At 34.5% G+C, this 8,886-nt stretch overlaps 3 pseudogenes; all 3 read right to left on the reverse strand.

Annotated features, from left to right (window-relative positions):
• Positions 1–1,336: 1,336 nt before the first annotated feature.
• Positions 1,337–2,371, reverse strand: LOC149140138 (phosphoserine aminotransferase 1, chloroplastic-like; annotated as a pseudogene).
• Positions 2,372–2,395: 24 nt separating this feature from the next.
• Positions 2,396–3,287, reverse strand: LOC149140139 (phosphoserine aminotransferase 1, chloroplastic-like; annotated as a pseudogene).
• Positions 3,288–3,316: 29 nt separating this feature from the next.
• Positions 3,317–4,439, reverse strand: LOC149140140 (phosphoserine aminotransferase 1, chloroplastic-like; annotated as a pseudogene).
• Between the last annotated feature and the right edge of the window lie 4,447 nt (positions 4,440–8,886).

An 8,886-nucleotide genomic window follows, 5' to 3' on the forward strand; every position in this document is an offset into this window, starting at 1 on the left:
AATAGGGTTTGATTGGGAGTTTTTATGCCATTGATGAGTGGCAAAGGATCTGGGCCATTGAATTTCCAATGCCTAGGTCATGGTGAAGACCATGTGACATAGTACCAAGTTCACATGGGCAAGGAAATGTGCAGCGAGTGGATTGGAGGTGAGGTGGAGGGTGTGGGACAACTGTAGTGCCTAATAAAAGTCTTGAATAGAGTGAGGGTTATACATGGTTCTAAGCTATAACATTAATCAATGATAGGGGACAACCTTGTGTTATGATAACTTTGAACCAAGAGATATTCATATAGTTGAGGGGACCATATATGTGTATCAAGATCTATATAATCTAGACTTAGTAATGTGTGTCTAGACTATAAATGAACTGGATCATTCATCATGGAGTTTAATTTGAACACTCAACAGAGGAAGCACTAATTCCAAATACAGTTCAACTGAAATATGGAAAAAAAAAACATAATATGCTAATTATAAATATATTCATACTGTTAAAAAAAAGAAATAAAAAAAGGAATGCACCATATGTAGTATTACAGTTTTTACATCAAGTATAATGGAGTTTTATTGTAAATTGGGTATCTCACACATCCCCAATTATTCATATGATAAAAATATTTTGATTCAACAAAAGTGCTAAATTTCCCACTCATGAGTCACCCTCAATTGAATGTGATCTCCTTTATGCTGTTTGCAAGCATATAGTAGAACCAAATCATGAAAAAAAAGGATGTAATAGAATGAATCTACAAGAAGTAACTCACTTCTATAAATACAAATCTAAAAAAGTTCAAACTCTGCAATGTAACACCTCACTAACCAGAAGAAGTGTAGTATTCAACATGTAAAATAAATTTATGTAAGAACTCCATAGATCATATTAGAGACAAGATAGCACGGCTTCTTCTTTCTAACATGTAATTTTAAGACTACATGGTTATTACATGCAATTCTCTAGATTCTATATGAAACTAGAAAAATAATATTTCACTGAGAATCGCAAATAGGATATAAACTGGGCCAGAGCAGCATTAACAAATCAATTAACTAAAATTATTACCAGGTAGACATAGAAGATTCTTCAAATATTTCCTCAGAAGATCTACCAGTACTACAATTCCTAAATTCATCAACTGGACTTTCCCCACCCCAAAATCTTCTTGAGATTCTTAGACTCTCAACTCTTCAACTTAGAGTAATAAAACTCAAACTAACTATGAAGATACACTCAATATATGCATTGCATGAAAAAAAATTCAGACTAACTAATTATAAAAGAGCAGATCGATAAATAGCCTTGCAGATTTGAGACCACGAATTCTGTCAGACTCAATTAATGGTTAGCCTGGAAGACCTTCATAAATGATACGAGTTTCTCCACACTTGCCAATGGCATTGCATTATAAATTGAAGCCCTCATTCCTCCCACAGATGTATGCCCCTTAAGCTGCAACATGCCCTTGCTTGTTGCCCATTTGATAAAATCACTCTCGAGCTCAGACTTCTCAAGTGTAAATGGAACATTCATCAGAGACCCGACTGACATTTCCATTGGGCAATGATATAACCCATTGCTTGCATCGATCACATCATAGAGAATCTTAGCCTTCTGAGCATTTTTCTTCTTTATTTTTCTCAAACCCCCCTGTGTAAGGAGATCCTCAAACACCAAGCCACACATAGAGATTGTAAAGCAAGGTGCAATGTTGTACAAATACTTGTTCTTAATGTGAATTTTGTAATCCTACATTAGGGGGGTGCTTTGTTGAGCATTTCCAATAAGGTCATTTCTTATTAAAACAATGGTTACCCCTATTGGCCCTAGGCTTTTCCAAGCTCTAGCATAGATGAGCCAAAATTTAGAGACATCCATAGGCTTGGAACAAAAATTTGAGGACATGTCAGCGATTAGAAAGGTAGTGTCCCCTTTGATCACATGGTAGTTCTTAAACTCAACACCATGAATGGTCTCATTGGCAAAAATATTCAAGCATTTTGCATTTGTGTTTAATTGAATTTCCTCCTCAGAGAGTATTTTGTATACATTGTAGCCTTTCCAAAATAAGCCATATTGGCCTTGAAAAACCTTTGACCATCTCTGAAGGCCTTGTCACCCCATGATCCACTCACAATATAATTTTGTGTATCTTCTACACTACACAAGTTTAACGACAAATAAGAACACTTTGTTGAAGCCCCGCCCTAAAGGAAAAGGACCTCATAATTTGCAGGAATGCTAAGAAGCTCACGTAGATCAGACTTAGCCTTTTGTATAATAGAAGTGAACTCCTTACAACTTACCACTATGGCTCATCTCAATTATGTTCATCCCCGAGCCCCTCAAGTTGTAGAGCTCTACCTGAGCTTTTTTATAACATTTGCAAGAAGAGTCCTATTTGATAAAATAACTCTCAAGCTCAGACTTCTTGAGTGTAAATGGCACACTTATTAAAGATGAGATTGTGTTTTCCATTACTCAATGATAGAACCCATTACTCACATCAATTACATCATAGAGAATCTTAGCCTTCTGAACATTTTTTATTCTCTATTTTGCACAATCCCCCCTATGCAAGGAGATCCTCAAAGACCAAGCCACACATATAGATTTTAAAGAAAGGTGGGGTGTTGTTCAAAGGCTCATTCTCAGCATGAATTTTGTAATCCACCATGAGGGAGGTGCTCTATCGAGCATTTCCAATAAGGTCATTTCTAATTATAACAATGATTACCACTATTGGACCTATGTTTTTTTGAGCTCCAAAATAGATGACCCCAAATTTAGAGGCATCCATAGGTTTGGAACAAAAGTTGGAGGACATGTCAACAACCAGAAAGGTAGTCTCCCCTTTGGGTGTAGGGTAGTTCTCAAACTCAACAACATGAATGGTATCATTGGCACAAATATGCAAGTATTTTGTATTTTGGTTTAACTAGATTTCCTCCTTAGAGGATATTCTCGTATACTTTGTAGCCTTTCCAGACCAAGCCAGATTAGCCTTGAAAAACCTTTGACCTTCTCTGAAGACCTTGTCACCCCATGATCTAGTCACAATATAATTTGTTGTATCTTCTACACTACACAAGTTTAACGACAAACAAGAAAATTGTGTTGAAGCCCCACCCTAAAGGAAAAGGATCTCATAATTTGCAGGAATGCTAAGAAGCTCACGCAGATCAGACTTAGCCTTTTGTATAACAAAAGTGAACTCCTTACCTATGTGGTTCATCTCCATTATGCTCATCCCCAAGCCCCTCCAGTTGTAAAGCCCTGCCTGAGCTTGTTTTTTTTATAACATTTGTAAGCAAACCGCTATTTGTTAAAACCACATCTCTCAAGCTAAGACTTCTTCAGTGTACATGGAGATTTAATCAGAGACTTGACTGATTCTTCCACTAGGAAACGATAGAACCCATTACTCACATCGATCGCATCATGGAAAATATGACCTTTCTAAACATTTTTCTTCTCTATTTCGCTTAATCCCCCATGTAAGGAGATCCTCAAAGACCAAGCCACACTTATATATTGTAAATAAAGGTGGGGTGTTGTACAAATACTTGTTCTCAGTGTGAAATTTGTAATCCAACATGAGGGGGTGCATTGTTGAGCATTGCCAATGAGGTAATTTTTTATTATAATAATAGTTACACCTATTGTCCCTATGTTTTTTTCAAATCCATCATAGACGAACCCAAATTTAGAGACATCCATAAGCTTGGAACAAAATTTGGAGGATATGTCAACAACCAGAGAGGTAGTGTCCCCTTTGGGCGTAGGGTATTTCTTAAACTCAACACCACGAATGGTGACATTGGCATAAATATGCAAGTATTTTGAATTAGGGTTTAACTGGATTTCCTCCTTAGAGGGTATTCTCGTATGCTTTGTAGCCTTTCAAGACCAATATATATTGGTCTTGTAAAACCTTTAACTTTCTTTGAAGGTCTTGTCAACCCATGATACAGTCAAAATATAATTTTTTGTATCTTCTACACTACATAATTTTAACGACAAACAAGAAAAGTGTGTTGAAGCATGACCTTGAAGGAAAATGACCTCATAATTTGCATGAATGATAAGAATCTCATGCAAATCACACTCAACCTTTTGTATAATCCAAGTGAACTTCTTACCTCTGTGGCTCATCTCCATTATGCTCATCCAATGACAAATAAAAAAATTATGTTGAAACCCCACCATGAAGGAAAAGGGCCTCATAATATGCAAGAATCCTAAGAATATCACGTAGATTACACTAAACCTTTTACATAATAGAAGTGAACTCATTAACTTTGTGGCTCAACTCCATTATGCTCATCCCCGAGCCCCTCCAGTTGTAGAGCTCTTCTTGAGCTACTTTTATAACATTTACAAGCAAAGTTGCTGGCCCCGTACCAATGCCCGACTTGCTTGCACTGATCCTATTCGACATTGGGCATGACATGCGCATAAGGAGGCAATTAATGGTTATCACTGATGGTGGAAGCCTTGAAATCATGTGGGAAGATGGTGGAACTCACACACAAAAACAAAGGAAGATATTACAGGGCTCAATCTTGAGACGAAGCAACTGACCGAAAAGGAGGGTGAATGCATTGCTCGAGTCACACAATGACATGTGTGAGGAGGTAGAACATGTCAAATTCACATTAGAAGGAGGAGAAATGGTGGTGAAAGCCTTGAACGCATGAGGAAAAATCGTGGAACTCGCACACATAAACACAAGAAGAGAGTACAGGGCTTGATTGTGGGTCGAAGAAACCCACTAAAAAGGAGGGTGAAGGTGTTTCTCAAGTCACATAATAACGTGTGTGAGGAGGTAGAACGTGTCAAATTCACATGGGAAAGAGGATGAAAAAAATAAACCTCTCTAATTCGCTAGATTTTCCCAGGCCAAGCCCATAGAGGAACACATATCGACGTAAATATATGAATATTATAACTTTAAATATTTGAAATTATGAAATTATAATATTTTGAATAATAATTATGTTTTAATGAATTTTGAGAAACTATGTTTTGATCAAGATAATATTCTTTATATTTTAATGATTATAATAATCTTTAGATTTAATTATATCTTTATGAAATATAATATTGATATAAAAGAAGATAAAAATGTTTAATGAAACTTCAATTTGTAATAAAGTTATTAACATACAATTTTAATCAAATAATTATATTAACATTCTCTCAATAGATAATATAATCTATATAGATAAATATAAAAGGATAATAATAATAATAATAATAATAATAGATTAAGGAAAATGATATAAACATATTGGTTAAATTCTAAATTCTTTTAGATGTGGTGTTATTAGTTTCTACCATAGTAGAGAATATAGAATTTGTCTTTTAATCAACTCTTGCAATAAACTTAGTTGACTTTGGAAAATTTGTAGAAGTTGTTATAGTTTATTATAATGTTTTGTAAAATGTACTATTTATGACAATATTGTAGATAAAGTAATTTTTTTAATTCCAATTTTTCATTGGTTGGAAGACTTAAAAAGACTAACTAGTTGTGGTCAAAACTAATACGTAAAAGAAAAATAGAAAAAATAATAATTTTGTTTTAGAAGTACAAAAAAAAAGCTAAATGGCCTATGGCTAGTTCCTAAGCATATATATGACAAAACATATTTCAAAGTAATAATAAAGAGAAAAATAGGTATATTGTGTTTTGCGGGACTTTAAAATGAAACAGTTGCACAATGAAATGTTTCTTCGAGACTATATGTTTTCTTGTTAATGATGATTATTATCTCAAGAAGAACATTCATGATAAAATATCTCTATCAAAGTTAATTAACAAAAATATTTAGTTAAAGTAAATCTAAGTGACATTTCACTTAAGGTGTGGGATTGAACATCGAAATTTAATTAAGGGTAATGATCCATGAGAAGAGTATATTGCAACTGCTACTCCTTTATTATGTACCTTGCCCAAATCTTTGCAACTCTGGGACTAAGTCTCTACATCGCTCCACCTGACTCCTGGAGGTATGATTACATCCATGGAATAATATATCTCTAACTTGTAAATGTTTTCTACTCTAACTTAAATCTATTTCACTTATCTAGTAGAAACATGCTTGAAAATAATGTTTCTCTTACTGAACACCACATCATAGCCTCCATCTTTCAATATAGCTATAGAAATCAATTTTTTCTTCATCCCATGCACATACGTAACATTTTTCAGTTGAAGATGGGAGCTTGACTCTCTTTTAAAGGTGACAATACCAATTCCTTTGGTACTATACCTCGCATTATCTCTAAATTCTATGTGCACTTGGAGATCCTTCTCCAAAATCTAGGTACCACTCACTCCCTCTTACTTTGCCTTCCAGTGCAAATAGAGAGGGTGAAATCTAATTGGAATTGAGATTACACATCATCTCCTCCTGCTCTTGTTATAGGCTCCTTACTATATTTCTTGTGCAGACACTTGGTTGCATAGTGTCATATTCATGATAGTGAAAACATTTTATTTTGCTGAGGTTCTTGTTCTTACCATTATTCTCGTTGGATTATGCCTTGCCTTGGGCTTTCATTAATTTTTTCCATCTTTCTTTTTTCGACTAGAGCACGGTCTTCTTCCTCATCTGCAATGGATGTGGCACCATCTCTAGCATTTCTCCAAATATCCTCCTGCACCAAATCATACCAATGTCTCTCCCAATATGATATCTTGTCTCTTCCATTAACTAAATATTGATAGTTATACCAATATTTCGAAAGGTTAAGTGTTAATCTTACAAGTTTAGAAGATGGAACAATTTATCCTATTCCTCCAACTTCATCTTGAACCTGAGTGAATCTAGAGAGGTATTCTGGAATGGTTTAAGTTTTTATACATTCAAATGCTCCTAATTTTATTTCTCAATGTCAATTTCCTGGCATCACTACTACTCTAGAATAGATCTATGAGAGTTTTCCACATTGAAAAAGGAGACTCCTTCCCATGCATGTTTCAAACCACGTGATCTCTGAATTTTGGCATTATGAAAAATGTGTTGTCCTTGATGGCAACCTACTTGATGAATTTTGTCAACACAACACTAACAAAATGATTTTACAAGCTAGTACACATCTGTCAGAGAGTTTGGACAAAGGAATAGCAGTCTAGAGAAAAAACAATGATGAAGGTGATGTTTTTATAAATACATGCAGGTTCTGTGAAGCAATGTTGCATACATACACGAGTATGGAGAAGAGAAAGCACCTGAAATTTCCGCACCATTTTATCCTAAATACCAGGGATCTTTACCATGGTATTGGCCCATAGTAATGAGTGCAACAACAAATATTTGATCACGTCTAAGAATACCATCCACATTACTAAGGATTTGACCTGTGGTATTGGATAAGGCCTAAACTGTATAAGTATATGAAGATCAATGTGTTTTGTGTGCAAGTAATGGGCCATTGATGAATTGTTTAATCTAAAATAAGGTTACACAAGGAATGTGATGTGGGATCATATCTTGTAGATCTGAAATCATTACATCATTTTATTATGGGTTGATTTATGATAATAATGTTCAAACATATGTTTGTTACTAGGTTTGCTGAGATTTGGTTTTGACTGAAGTTTTGCAGTGCAACGTAGGAATAAGTCAATAATTATAGATCTATACGCAAGTTTGTCTGAAAAAAACATATGCAGGTTTGCCTCTAGGTAGTCACATGTCGATTCTGCAGTAAGGACATATCTGTACGCATTTATGCTTCTTGAAAGGAGTGTACACACATGGAACTATTTTGTAAGGGTCATGTACATATCCTAGGGTTTCTGAATTTAATGATGTCTAATCAGTCTTGTTGTGATTGCTACATTCTATTGACGAGGTCTTCCTCATAATAATTTGTGTGTTAGTTCTTGTGAGGTTGAATGATTTTTGAATGAAATATTGAACTATATTGATGTTGGTATTTAATGATCAGTAAGTAGCTCATACATATGTGATGAAGGATATACGTGCTTGTGATTGATTGAAGCAGAGAAGTATTTCAGTCTGAACGATCAACTTCTTTTTTAAGATCTGTACACAGGTTCGATTAAGGAAAAATGTGTATACACGGGTATTATTCATAATAGTAGCATATACATTTCGACATATTATTGATTAGGGTTTGCAGTGGTAGGAGTTGGTTTCAGTGGTAGATAATAGTATATGGCTTGATGATTGACAATGTATTCACATGTTTGTTATTGTTTAGTTTGATTGGTTGCAATAAGATTTAGTAATTGACTTGTTTTAGTGATTTGATGATGGTAGTGGGTATAGTATGAAAATTTGATGAAAGGTAGCCTACAGGTTGTAATGTTTGATCATGTGGATCCAGTTTGAAACAGTCTAAAAAGTAATCCACAATGAATTGAAGATAAGGGGGTTGTAGCTCCCTTCCAGTAGGTTTTGAATAATGAGAGAAGGTTGTAGCCTTATGGAGGTGGGTTTGTGCGTACTCATATAAATTTGTGTTAGTACAAGATTGTAAAGAATATTTTCTTATAAGGAAGAAGATAAAGACAACAATAGCAGTGGTTTTTTTCTCACATTTGGTTTCCACCTAAAATCTTGGTGTACATATGTGTTGAATATGTGTGATGACTTATTTTTTTCTTACTGCACTTGATTACTATTCAATTAATTCCTGTATACTAGCTCAAATTAAAATGTTGAAGTATTAATTGAAAATATATTTAACTGGAGATACATTAGTTGTCTTCATAAAAGTAGCGTACACATGCATGTATATATCATTAAAGTCATGTATAGAAATATGAATAGAAAATGAGAAAGTCAAGTATGTTTTAAAAATATTGATTCACACCCCCCCCCAAGTATTCTTCCTAACAATTGGTGTCA

Source organism: Pinus tabuliformis, chromosome X (assembly GCF_031772625.1).
Source record: "Pinus tabuliformis cultivar Carrire ecotype Pingquan chromosome X, CPIR1, whole genome shotgun sequence".
NCBI classification, from domain to species: domain Eukaryota; kingdom Viridiplantae; phylum Streptophyta; class Pinopsida; order Pinales; family Pinaceae; genus Pinus; species Pinus tabuliformis.